Source organism: Sceloporus occidentalis, unplaced genomic scaffold, assembly GCF_023333645.1.
Source record: "Sceloporus occidentalis isolate IW3139 unplaced genomic scaffold, rSceOcc1.0.p SCAF_12, whole genome shotgun sequence".
Classification (NCBI taxonomy): Eukaryota; Metazoa; Chordata; class Lepidosauria; order Squamata; family Phrynosomatidae; genus Sceloporus; species Sceloporus occidentalis.
The window spans coordinates 15447609-15462514 of record NW_028316992.1 but is presented as its reverse complement, the minus strand read 5'-3'; the positions used below and the strand labels follow the sequence as shown (position 1 = coordinate 15462514).

The following is a 14906-nucleotide window of genomic DNA, read 5'->3' as shown; positions in this document are numbered from 1 at the left end:
AGATACCTTACATCTTGTTCTTGTACTGTATATGCATTATCCTACTTGAGAGTATGTATTTTCCCTGGAAAATGATTAACCATCCATGATGAAGCCAAGCCCTCCCTCCAGTCCATCTGCCTTGGTCCAGGCCTTGGAGGTAGAGAGGAACTGCTGGACCTCTTACCCTTTCCCTCCACCACTCCCTTCTCCTTCTGTGTCATGTCTTTTTAGATTGTAAGCCCGAGGGCAGGGAACCGTCTAACTAAAAAGACTGCATGTACAGCGCTGTGTAAATTTACAGCGCTTCATAAATAAAGGTTAATAATAATAATAATTGTTCTCCATGCAGGCGAGACAACCAATAAATTCCAGTGTGGAGAAGTATCCCAGTGGGACTACATGCTGTGTAATTACAGACCAGAGTTACCACATTAGTATCAGTTCTCCTGCCCTCCAGCAAATACGAAGTCAAATACAGGAAAACCAAGAAGATGTATTTCAATGTTCATGATTAGGGTCAGCACCATTTCGAATTCTGACTCATTACCTACTTGATTTATTGTGCTTCTCATATTCAAAAGAGTAAAGAGTCTAGACCATTTTTCTTTACAATGCAGTGCACAGTCTCTTCACTGAACAGAAAAACCAGTGCATTTTTTTCATCAATAAATGTAAAATCAATAACAAGTTTCTGTCTCTTTTTGCAGAAGGCAGAGGGACATTTTATAAAAACATACACTGGGTCCTTGCATCCACTGAGGTTTGGTTCCAGGATCCCCCATGGATACCAAAATCTGTGGATGCTCAGATCCCATTAAATACAATGGCTTAGTAAAATGGTGTCCCTTATAAAAAATGTCAAAATGAAGGTTTGCTTTTTGAAATTTATATTTTGGAAAATATGTGGATACTTAAATCTGTGGATAAGGAATCTGTGGGCCAACTGTTCAACCCAGATTATTAACCAGTTAAAAAAGCACCAACACAAAATGCTATTTTCAAATCATTTTTAGTTCTTCACCTGCAAAATTTTAGTGATGTGTGCACAATATTTAATATAAACAAATATAAAGTAATCTACACTGATGTGCCTCCACATACAGTATGTACTTAATGATGTCTGAATGGACAGTGATTCACCATGAAAGTGATCCTGAGGGTCAAGACAGCCCACTCAGACAAAATAATAATACATTGTTTAGCATCATTGAAAAAGGCAAACAGCATACTAGAGATGAATTTATTGGGAAACCTGATGAAAATAAGACAAGCCTGTATTGTAATGACTTTGTATACATTTATGGGCATGAATCCCAGGAAAGATTCCAGCACAGATCATTAAACAGTTTGTAAACACTTAGAAAGGAATGTCATGATCACTAAAAGTAAAAAAAGTAAAAAACAAAATGATCACTAAAAGTCAACGTGAGGTTTTTTTAAAGTTAAAAAGTTTTATAAACTTGGGTAACCTAAAAAAAGTCATGCCAGATTAATTTTATCTCTCTCTCTCTCTCTCTCTCTCTCTCTTTTAAATAGAATTACAAGATTGACAAGGTCCTCATTGAAATACAGCTAATAATATGCAGTTTAGACAATTCTACTGTTAGGTGGATTTGTAACTGGTTGACCAACTGAACCCAAAGGGTGCTCACCAATGTCTCCTTTTCATCTTGGAGACTAGTAGCGTGCCTCAGGGTTCTGTCTCAGGCCCAGTGCTATTCAACATACTTAATCAATGACTTGGATGATGGATAAATGTTTATCAGATTTACAGATTAGACCAAATTAGGAGGGCTGGTTAGAGGGGTTTTAATAACTGTATAAGTAAATATGTAAGAAAAGTCACGCTATAACAAACTAAAGACCTGTCTAAGCCACATATTAGCTAACCAGTGCATGAAATGGATAAAGATTTTTCTATCTGTCTACCACATTCTCTCAGAGAGAGAGAGAGAGCTCTACAATTCAGGTTTACCCAATGAAACTGATTGGCAATAGATTCAGGACAGAGGAATGAAAGTGTTTCCTCATGCAACACAAAATTAACTTATGGAGTTTGGTGCTATACAACACGGCAATGACCACAGAGTCAGGCAATTTTTAAAAGGGAATTAGGCAAATTCATAGAGGATAACTCTATTGAAAGGTAATAGCCATATTGTCAAGAAGGAGCTGCAAGTTTCAGGAGCATTATATGACCAACTATTATTTGATGGGCTTGTCAGAAGCACCTGACTGCTCCCGGTTGGAAAGAGAATTCTGGACTAGATATACCTTTGGGTTTGGTGGATTTATACACAAGAGCTCTATCAATGTGATACTGATCTTTTTGCACAATAAAAGTATACGTTGGCATCATTCTGATGAGCACTGGATAAGAAAGAACATTTGAAACAAACACAGTTGTTTCAGGCATATTTCGAATGGCACAAACAAAAGTACAAAGCAATACAATATGGGTTTCCAAATTGATGAAAAAAGTTTTAAAAAGACACCAAAACCCAGGGTTTTTAGTTTAACCCAGAGTGTTTGGGGTTGTTATTGTTGTTTAAACCAGGTTTTTTAAATTAATGTTTTCATGAAAAAATGGAATCATGTTTGTTGTGTTAATGCTGTGAAATATTATTTTAAGTATTAGAAAGTTTCATCTACCATGTTTCTATCCTTTTTAGCATTAACAATCCAATGTGATTAGGCTTTGATATGACTTACATCTTTTAATAAAGTCTTAATAATAATAATTATTATTATTATTATTATTATTATTTGTATACCGCCCTATGGCAAACCAATCCAGGCGGTTAACAACAGTAAAATATAAAATATAACAATTAAAAACACTTTGTCCCTCCCCCCCTTAAGACAATATTAAACAGTATAACATATTAAAACACAATATCAAAGCATAAAAACAACAATTAAAAGCTAAAAACCCTGATGTCTTTACTATTTATTATTCCGATTAAATCAGACTATATGTTGACTATACATAATAAAACCTATAAAGTTTGTTTTCACGGGGGATCCGTTCCAGGCACACACACATACGACACGAACATGGAAAACCGTGCATATTCAAGCACTATTGGCTTGAATGGAGGCATGCTCACATGGGGGTGTGCAGGCGTGTGCCACAAGTGTGCGCCTCATTTTAACTCCCTCCATTCACCCCCTGAGGATAATGAATCTCAATTCCGCGAGAATGGAGGGAGGACTGTACTCCTAGAGAAAGATGAGAATATGCATAAATTACTGTTAAGTATTAATTCTACTTAGTACTTATAGGAGTATAGGACTGCAACAAGGAATATAGGACTACAGCAATATAGGAATTAAAGAGCAAAATGCAGTTCAGATGCTCTGGCCACTAGCTTAGACAATAAATGTCTTTTAAGAAGTGCTCTTTTAAAGCAAGTTGTTCTGATTGAACTTAGGATAACTGAAGAATATATATATATATATATATATATATATATATATATATATTTGCTGAATGGCATTTCTTGCAGTATAAAATAAAGTGACGAAAAAGAAGCAACAGGCACTGGATACTGATCTAACAATGAACAACTGCCAATAAGCTGTTAAAGTTAAAATGCTTAAATTCAAACAGTCATTGTTGTTCCAGTAAGAAGGCTACAAACCAGACTTCGCGCGCGTGTGTGTGTACTGAATGGATGAATAATCAATTTATAAAAAACACAAGACGTTTTTATTTTAAATGCTTTTAGTTTAAATCAAGATTTAAACCATGGTTTAACACAGCCTGGTTTAAACCAGCGAACCTGACATACTTGCATGTTCCTCAAGGAAAATATGAATGTTTCATGAGCCGGAAGCTGCTATATGTTGCTCTTGCTGTGGAGGCTGAGTGCTATATAGCAGCAGCTGCTATAAAAATATATTCTATTATCTACAGCACCATCTATTGGCCTTGATCAATTTTACAAGACATTGCCAATTTGGTTAGCCCTCCATTTACTCGCACTCCTTGCAATAAGTTATAGAGGGTCCTTGGTATCTCCTGAGGTTTGGTTCCAGGACCCCGGTAATACCAAAATCCGTGGGTGCTCAAGTCCCATTACAATGGCTTAGTGGTGTCATTTACATAAAATGGCAAAATCAAGGTTTGCTTTTTTGGAAATTTTAAAAATATTTTCAAGCTGTGGATAGCTGAATCTCTGGATGCAGAATCCATGGATAGAGAAGGCCAACTATGTCTATCAAATAAATTAGGTTTTCCTGCCATAATGTAAAGGCAAACTCTTTTAAAATTATCGTGGCTAAACCTTTGGCATGCAAACCTTGTATGCTGTTTTATACCGAGCTCCAATCATCTGTCTTTTTCTTCTTCTCCTCTCCTCACACGGCCAAATTGTCACAGATCTGTATAACCTCAGATGCAAACATGTTATCAGTTTGGGGTTGTTGTTTTTTACTCAAAACCCACAAATCCGCACAGTCCTAACTGGTAAGGATGGCCCAGGGCCAGTTTAAATAACACTATGCCAACAGAAGCTGTGATAAATCCAAACACATCCCTAGTCTAAGGATATTGGAAATTACTTAAACCTGTACTCCACCTAAGCCTAACTTTGTGCTGGCACCGTGGCTGTGTCCAGGGCTAGAGGAGGTTTGGATCTAGCATAACATGACTACTTCTTAATCCAGTTTTGGCTATTCTGCTGGCAGATCAGTCACCATACTAGCTCTCCCAGAAGATTGCTCCAACAGAGCCAGGGTTATGTAGAGGTTTGAGCGCTGAGCAAGAACTCCAGGAGACTAGACTTTGAATCCTAATTTGGCCATGGAAATACATTAAGTGAGCTTGGGCAAGTCACATTCTCAACCTCCTCTGAAGAAATGTTGTTGTTGTTATTGTTGTTGTTGTGTGCCTTCAAATCACTGCTGAGTTATGGCAATCGTATGGAGTTTTCTGGGGCTGAGAGTCTGTGACTGAAATAAATCTTGTCAAGAAAAATCATAATAGGTTCATTTTTGTCACTGTAGCAGATCCTCCAGCAGAAACGTATTTCTGCTAGCAAAGTAGGCTTGCAATTATTTCTGACCCCTTTACAACTGGTACATCTTTGAGACAGAACTGCACAGACTGAGAACAAGCCTATCGCAACAGTAGAGTTCTCAACAGCCATGATATAAGAGTGGCTCTAATTTGGTGATAAGCAAAACAAACAAAGCAAAGGCATGATGCTTTGGCATACACAGAGCTTGGTTTCAATCCCTGGTATCTCCAGTTCAAACTTCTTGGATTGCAAAGACTATAAAAAGCTTTCATTAGTCAGATAGCCCAATAAAGATTAGATGAACTAATAGCCTGACTTGGTATAGGACAGTTCTTTGTATGGTGGTTATACAGCCACTTCCTGGCTTTCCTCCGAAAATTTTACCATGACTAAATCTGCTTAAAATCCCTGAAACTCTGCTCCTCAAAGTGCTTCACTGAAGCAAATCCAAAGCTTAAAAGCCCTAATTCTACAAAGAACACTCTGTCCTTAATTCTCAAATCAGTCATCTGTCCTTAACTCCTTAGGTGGCATTTTTTTGTGGCTGTAAAAAGATTTATTCATTTTCGGGTCATGAACATGTCACTTCATGAGTTTTTTAATGGCTAAATTATATGTTTAAACAGAAAGTAATTATATTTAATAATGGAAATTTTCATGCAGAATAATCCTAAATGGACGTCAAGACAAAATATTTAAGCCACATGTATATTCTGTCCATGTTATATTCCACCCATTCATGTATAGTTATTAAATATACATGCATTTGAGAAATAAAGTCCCCTTCTTCCTCTTGCTAGGATCTGGGCTTGGGATAAGGGTACATGACAGAAAGCCACATTATTAATTCCTCAACAGCTGCAAGTCATGACTATACCAAATCATGTCAGACTAATCTGATCTCTTTTTTTGATAAACATTACCAACATGGTAGATGAAGGGAATGCTGCAGACATAGCATATCTTGATTTCAATAAGACCTTTGTCAAGAATTAAATAAACTGTGTGCTGATCAGTCCATGGCTGAAAGCCACAGCACTTGGGATGGGAAGAATGTTCCAAAATGGTCACCAAGTAGTCAAAAGATGTGTTGGAAACCCTGAAGAGAAGAATCCTGGGCCTTTGAGATACTTTACAGTTTAGCACCTGTTCTAGATTTGCATGTGGCTGTTTTGCACAGAAAACAGGTTTTTTTGTGTGTGCAGGAAATAGCATATTTTGCACTGAAATGCTGTGTGCTGTGCAAAAGTACCATGTATGAAATTTTCCTGGAATAAGTCTACAACTGCAGAAAGTCTTGTGTGAAGTTTTTTTAAAGATTTTCTTGCAGTATGAAGAAAATGGCCAAGATTACTCACTGTTTCAAACAAGAAGAAAATCAACGAAGAATTATATTGCTGCATAGCACCGAGGCAGCATTTCCATCCTGGAATCAAAATGAAGATTATAATCCAGTGATGCCTCCTTAATACCCAAAGCACCTGCCATTGAAATCCCTCAGATGTTTTACTCAAAAAATAGATTTCCAATGTTACCCTGAAATACAGCTTGAGGTCCAGCTGTCCCCTGCTTTGGCACAGTGAGGAAAGCCACTGAGTTAGATTTCCCCCCAGCGAAGGCTTATCATAACCCTAAGGCAAACTGCATTGGCCAAAACAGGAAAGGGAAAAAGTTATCCCGAATAACAGGACAAATGCACTTGGACTGTGGCATAAACAGCACAGCATTAACATTCATTACTTCCGGTGGACTATTAATTGTACAGATAATGGACCACTACCGTGTCATGTACAGAGCCAGAATGGTATAGTGGTTGAAGTGTTGGATGAAGACTCGGGGAGATCAGGGTTCAAATCCCCATTTAACCACTGGGTGACCTTAGGCAAGTCACACATCTCTCAGCTTCAGGGGAAGGCAAAGGCAAATGTCCTCTCAATAAATGTGATGAGGCAGCTAATAATGCCAACACAGGAACATAGTGTCTAGATTGAGGGAAGTAATAGCACCACTCTATTCTGCTTTGGTCAAATCTCACCTGGAATATTGTGTCCAGTTCTGGGCACCACAAGTCAAGAAGGATGTTAACAAGCTGCAGCATGAAAGGTCTGGAAACCATGAGTTATGAGGAAAGGTTTAGAGAGCTGAATGTGTTTAGCCTGGAGAAGAGAAGGTTAAGGGGTGACATGATAGCAATGTTTAAATATTTGAAGGGATGTATTGAAGAAGGAGCAAGCTTGTTTTCTGGTGCTCCACAAACTAGGAAACAGAGCAATGGATTCAAGCCACAAGAAAGGAAGGACTTCCTGGTGGTAAGAGGTATGGACCATACATTCTTGGAGTGTGGTGGAGTCTCTTTCTTTGGAGGTTTTTAAACAGAGGGTGATGGCTATCTGTCAGGAGTGTTTTGATTATGTACTCCTGCATAGCAGAGGGTTGGGCTGGAAATTTTGCAAAATATGAAATTTTGCAAAGAAAGCCCTATGATAGTGTTGTCTTATGTCAACCGCAACTTGGAGGCACACAACAAGAACAGCATAGCACCATAACTTCCTCTGAATGGTATAAGTGTTTGGTAACCATTATACACACACACACGTGCGCGCACATGCACACACACACAGAGAGAGAGAGAGAGAGTGTATGTGTGTGTGTGTGTGTGTGTGTGTGTGTATATATATATATATATATATATATATATATATATATATCCCTATGTTTAGGAACAGAAAGATGGGTTGTTGTTTTACACTAGTCTTACAAATATTAGGCTTTTCCCAATTAAAACAAAAATTAAATTACAATAAGATTGATAGAAATGTTTTCTACATGATGTTTGAACCCTTAACGTATGGGGAAGGAATGATTATTTTTCATTCTTCCTTTATTCTGACATCAAAGCTCGCTACCAGTATCTGTATTTTGATTTCAGATTGGCACAAATATTTTTCCACATAAGAATAGCATAGGAGAATTTAGCTGAAGGGAAAACAGCCCCTACAGAATGCTTGTTACATTAGGATCATACTAGCAACCCTACACTGCTTTCCATCTGGTATTTGTTGGCAGTCTCTCATCCAAGAACTAACCAAGTCTTAACGTGCTTAGCTTTCAATATAAGACAGGATCTGGTGCCTTTGGGGTATTTAGGCCTCTAAATGAATGCAAAGCCCCTAGCATTTCAGATGTATACATGTGGCCAAGCAACATCTGAGTGTGGTCAAGATGGCAAAAGTTACTAATGAGGAAGAACATACAAGCTAGGAGATGTTGCAGCAGTTTGTTTTGGCCTGAGAAAGCTCGAAAGATTCGAAGGATTCTGTCCTTCTCTCCTCTCCCTGATGCCGAGCTACTTGAGCGCTATCTATTTCTGCATTTTGAATTCAGCCTGTAGCAATCGAGGAAAGCTGCGGAAAAAATGGGAAGTGTGAGGAGGAGATAGAAAATGGGACATTTTAAAACCAGCTGAAAAAGTGGGACAAAAGATGACAAATTGGGACTGTCCTTGCTAGACTGGAACAGTCAGAGAGTATGTGAATGGAGCTTTATTCCAATGCAAACAGCATGTGTGGGCACCTTGTTCCAAACCAGAACTATGGGAGAAGACAAAGACTTTGAAAATCTCTACCACATGCCTGTTGTTTACTTCTTGACAGCCATTAATTCAAGTGCCAGTTGCGTGAATAGCATCACATCTCCTTGGACCCCCACATTCTTCTTGGTAATAAAAGAAATTAGATTGTGCAAAGAAGAGGGAGGCTTTAGAACCTCAGCTGATGAATGCACAAATGTATGGATATGTGTAGAAATGACAACCTGCAGACAGCTGATCCTACGATGTTTTTTCAGAACTAAACTTGGATTTACTTCCCAGTAAAATGCTTCTGATTAGAGCTTTTGAAATGAAAAGCAAAGATATTGTAGCCTGGCTGTGTGGACAAACCTCAGCATGCAATCATAACTATAACCTTTAAAAGTGTGGGGGGGCAGAGAATGAGTGGAAAGTGGGCATCACCATATGAATCCTGTGAATGTGTCCTGTATAAATTGGTGGCAATATAAATATTAATTATAGTAAACCCTATTGGCAACAGTATGTTTGAGCATTGGACTATGACTCTAGAGAACAGGGTTTGAATCCTGGCTCAGCCATGTAAACCCACTGGGTGACCTTGGCAAGTCACACTCTCTCAGCATCAGAGGATGGCAATAGCAAACCCCCTCTGAAGAAATTTGCCAAGAAAACTTTGTGATGGGTTCTGCGTAAGTCTGAAATGACTTGAAGCCACACAACGACAACAATGCTTAAATCAGACTGTGTATGAAGCGGGCGGGGCGGGTGGCAATTAAAAATCATGGAACAAGAATTTTTAAGTTCAGGCACAGGTCACTTTAACATCTGTAATTCCTTCAGTACAAACATGAAGCCTTTTAAACCGCCACACTTTGAAGGAGCCATTTATATTCATTACTGCAATAGTTAACAGCTGACAAGAAAAATGTAAAAATCCTGACATCTTCTTGTCACATTATCCCATTTCTTCTATGAGAAGTGGTTTTCTACTGTGAAACTTAAAAACTTGACACAATGAAAAATCAAACATCTCCCCAAGAAATGTATCCAGCATGAAAATGTCTATCTATTAGGGATACCCAAGGGAAGACTAAAAAATAGCTAGGACATAGAAAGGACAAGGCATGAGAGGGACCATAGTTGTTTTGAGAACTTTTCCACATAGTTAAAAATTCAATGACAAAAATTCTAAAACACGTTCTTTGTTTCTGGCAGCAAGGAGAGAACAGATGTTCAGAGCAAAAATATAATCAAGTAGTTGTATATTTTCCTTTTGGTGTCTTGTCAACCTGGATGACATTGTGGTTATTATATGGTGTTTACCTCATGGGGGATTCAAAATCAGATACTCTTTTAAGGGAGTCAAATTTGTCCACACATATGAACACACAATAATATAGCAGCTAGACTATTTTTCCTGCTTTAACACAACCTTTTTCTTCTGGAGTGATTTTATTTTCCTTTCCCTGTACAAAACATAATTTAATGATGTACAACCCTCATTGTTTGCGGCTTTTCTAGGTACATGTTCAATCATCCACAGGCCATTTTGGTCATAAATGTCACTGGTTATATGTGTACATTTTTTGAGTGTTAATGGCTGCATAAGTCTTCCACTTGCACGGCAGTCTCAGACTTGTTTATTGGCTTTCTTCCATCCCCTGACATAATAAAATAATAATAATAAAACTTTATTTATATACTGCTTTTCCAAAACGATCAAAACGGTTCACAACATCAAATATCAAATAGCCATCACAAAACAGAATAACATAGACATATTTTAAAATATCATATAAAAAATCCTGAGTATCTTGGAATTGCTTGGAAGCAGCACCTCATGAGGTAGCAAAGAAGGAAATCTTGCCCTGATCTGGTCAGGAGCAGAAGAGCTCAAGAAGCAATGTGCTCTAGCAACTGCATTCAAATGGAAGGTGGTTGCCTTGCTCCTAAAGATGGAAACAAGATCAAATGCATTTTTTGTTGTTTTGTGCCTTCAAATCTTTTCCATCTTATGGTGACTCTAGAGTGAACTTATCATGGAGTTTTCTTGGCAAGAGGAGTTTTGCCTTTGCCTTCTTCTGAGGGTGAGAGTATGTAACTTGCCCAGGGTCACTGAGTGGATTTCCATGGCTGAGTGGATATTTGAATCCTGGTCTCAAGAGTTGTATAAAAATGCTCAGAGCTATGCTGGACTTCACATTACATAACATTGCATGGACAGATATACTAATTCCATCAACTTCTGTAGCCTTCTCCAAAGAATGTCCCAATTTTCAGGAGAGGCTATCTTAGACATCTAATTATGAACAAAGTATTGGGGATATCACTTATTTGGTAATTTCCTGCACAACTGTATTTTTCAGTGACTAAACTCTCAACCAGTATGCTTCTTGCCTCCAAAAAGGCTGAAGGGAGTATGTTTGTGTTAGCCTACTTGCAAAAGTGGCTTTTTGCCGATTTTCTTTCTCTCAATTCTCGCTAGTTGCATCCACTTCCATATTCACCACCTCTGGCCTAAACCATGTTGCAGCTGCATTATGAAAAGTGTAACTGAACATTATTTTATTGTTTATTGATCTGGTTACACCAATAGTCCAGAGTTAAGAATTCACTTGTGAGAAAATGCTAAATTTACATGCTAGGAATGCTTCTGATCCTCAATCATCTATTCCCAAGCAAACGTCACATCCGAATCCTGAACAAATCCAACCCATTTTGCCGCTGACAGAATGTTTACCAGCTCCTTTCTTGCAACAAATATTCTTGGCAGCTATTAACCCAAATTTAATAAATGGTAGCAGCAGTGCACTCTGTTTTGGGCTTAATCTACAGCATTTTACACAACATGCCAAGCTTTTTGATGTGTTTAACAGCGACTGTCGGCAAAACAAGGTCTTCCTGGTATCAAAAGCATCTGTAAAAAAATATGTCAGTGAAAGCAATGTAGGAGTTTTATTTCATTTGAAAGTATGGCACAATTCCACAACCCATCCACTATTAGTCGGGTTCAAAAATGAGTTCAACATTTAATTTAAATATAGTATATCCTCCAACTGCCTCGGTTTGGCAGGAATCATCCAGCTTAATCCTCTGTCATCCCACTTTTTCAGTTGCTTTTAAAATGTCCAAATTTCTTTCTTCTTCTACTTCCCCACCACCACGGCCTTTGGCTTACTCCCATTGGTGCAAACTGAATCTAAAGTCCAAAAGCAGTTTGCACTCATCTCAGTGGGGAAAAGGAGAGAGGATGAGGCAGAAACTTACTCAGGCAAGAGCAAACAGCTGAAATCCTTTCCTACTTTGTCTGTCTATCCTAGCTTATCATTAATACTTTTTGCCATCTTGGCCACACTCTGATTTTGCTTGGCTAAATGTGTCCTGGTTTTCATCTGTGAAATATTGGAAGGTATCATATATGCAAAGCATTTCAGAAGGACTTCTCACAATAGCCAGCATTTTCTTTTCATTCAGAAGCTCCTAGTGCAGTCTTTATAGGATCGAAAAATGCAAGCAAGTGGCTCCCTCCTCATGTATAAAAATGCACAAAATAGCACCTTAGGGAAAAGACTGTGCCAGGCCTTTTCTTGCTTTTCTATAAAGAGAACGCTGCTGATGTGAAGCAGGTCATAGGCTGCAATCTGATGTACACTTGGCCATGTTAAATATAGCACAACTTAATTCACAATAAAAGTGCCTTATGCATTCACTCCCCTGCATCCTCAGCTGATACATTCTTACAAGGAAAGACCCAAATCAACATGATTGATTTGTTTTATTTATATACCGCTATTCCAAAGATCATAGCGGTGAACAGCAAGTAAGCTAATTAGCAAGTAAGCTAATTTGCCCCCAACAGTCTGGGTACTCATTTTAGCGACCTCCTCGGAAGGATGCAAGCCTGAGTCGAGCTTGGGCCCTTTTGCTGGTCTTGAACTCGCACCCTTGTGGTCTTGAGTGAATGGCTGCAGTACAGGCATTTAACCACTGCGCCACCAGGGCTCCTAGGAACATAAAGCATCCCTTAGTAATAAGGAATTATTCATTAACTCCAAATAAACAATACTATAAACTGTTTATTCTTCCTATACACTCAGCTTTACAACTCTGCCAAACCTGAACAATTATAAGAAACTTTCCCTATTCCATTCACCTTTAATGCAAGTTTACTCATCTATTATTAGGCTTATTTCGACAAACCATTGCAAGCCTTCCTACACTACATTTTCTTCTTACACTACATCTGAGTGTGTGTGTGTGTGTGTGTGTGTGTGTGTGTGTGTGTGTACTTCTTCCCTAAGTTTTTTCTTGAAGGGAGTGACAAATAATTTCAGAAATTTTCTTCCTGCTGTAAAAAAAGTCTTCAAAAACTATTAACAATCCAGGACTTATTCTGTGCAAACTTCACAGGTGGCTGTTCTGCACTGAAAACAACATTTTATGCACAAAAATCAGCATTTTTTCCTCATGGAAAATATGTCAATAAAAATATTAATTAATGTGCAGAAAATGCTGCTTTCTTCACAGAAAATGCTATTTTCTATGGAAATAAACTATGTGTAGATTGTACACAGTTAAAGCACAAAAAATTACATTTTCCGCATGGAAGATATTTCAGTGCAGAAATATTAATTCCTGCATAGAAAATGCTGCTTTTTATGCACCTATTGTACTTTGGCTACTTTGTGAGAATGCAAGAATCATTAGAAATGACAATGATGCTGGGAAAGGTAGCAGCAGAAAGAGAGGATGGCTATATGTCAGATGGTTAGACTCGATTAGGGAGGTAATAGGCCTGAGCCTCCAGGACCTGAGCAGGGGAGTCGAGGACAGGGAATCTTGAAGATGTCTCATTCACCAGGTCACCATGAGTCGAAGTCACCTTGAGGGCATTTAACAACAACAACAACAACACAAATCAAACCTGTGCAAATTTTATGCAGAGTAAACCCCCAATAACAACATTTTCTGTGCTGAAAATAGTATTTTCCACATAGGAATTCCTATTTCTGCACACAACAACTTCAAACTAAAGTTGCACAGGATAAGCCCCAAACTACAAAGATTCTCATCAGTCCAGGATTCTTTACCTCAGGGTTTCTCAGCACTTGAAAAACATGTTTCTCTACCTTTTTTCCTAATGAATATTTCCTAATGTTTTTTTCCTTCCCTAGTATGAAGTGGGAAAAGCTGCACCAGAGTATTCCTTTGTCACCAGGGTGACCCGATATCATAACTGCAAAGGAGAACAAGGCACTGCAAAATGTAGTCAAGAAAAATGTAGGACATTACCAAATAAAAGCTAAAAGCACTTATATAAATGTAAATTCATGCATCTTAGTCATGCTCAGAATGGAGGACCTTTTGAAATTCCTCCTGGATAGAAGGTTGAAATGTAGGACATATCCTTGAAAAGGAGATCCGTCACCTTGTTTGTCACTCATGAAAAGAAATCAACATCATCAGCCAAGTGTTTACCTATAACTAACCTTCCAGGAGTGTGGACCTATATGTATAAAAGAACTATATGCCATCCTTTAGGTTATATACCTGGGCAGGGGATGGGGGGAGAAGGAACAAAGAGTGACCCTCCAGTTGTGGGATTATAATGCCCAGCAACTTCACCATTGGCTATGATGACTATGAATGATAAAATTTTCAATATAACATCTGAAGGGGTGGCCCTTTGCCCACCTTTGATCTAGGTCAATCAGAGCTTCCAAACAATAGTTTTATGTTTATTAGCAATGAAGATTAACCCATGACAAAACAGAATACTCACCTTTTGGTGGATCTCTCAGCCAGTGATTATCTCAGTTCAGATCTACAAGAAAAAAGCAGAAATCTCTCATCAAAGCTGGAAATACCCATAAAGTTCAATTTTAAGATTTGTCAAGCAAAATCAAGCCACAACTGCAAGTTCCCAACATTAGTGTGACACTCAGATGCTTAGTTTCAGGTTTTAAGGATTCTTACATAGTTGATTATGCTAAGTAACGAAGTCACTCGGATCTTCCTTTATACATGTACTACTGTAATTACCTTATTTGATAAGAATATGAACATTTCACAGGTAGGACTCTTGTTCAGCATTATAAAATACAGGAGTGGGGGGACGTCACATTTTTAACTTGAGAATCTTCAAGTGACATAATTTGAAATAATGATGATAATGATCATCATCATCATCATCATCATCATCATCATTTTAACAGAAAATGGAATTATGTTTTTCACATGCATATCTACTGTTACACATTTGTTTTCCAATGATGTTTGACCATCGTGTATTTGGCCAAATACAGTGTAATCTGTAAGTCTGCTTTCAG

General features: G+C 38.1%; 1 long non-coding RNA gene across 1 annotated transcript in view; it reads right to left on the bottom strand.

Annotated features, from left to right (window-relative positions):
- LOC149305329 (uncharacterized) overlaps positions 1-14401 on the bottom strand; it is a 99341-nt gene extending 84940 nt beyond the window's left edge. The window contains exon 1 of the long non-coding RNA XR_016271791.1: positions 14360-14401. This is a non-coding gene — a long non-coding RNA (uncharacterized LOC149305329). The remainder of the gene's footprint in view (positions 1-14359) is intronic.
- Positions 14402-14906: the final 505 nt, after the last annotated feature.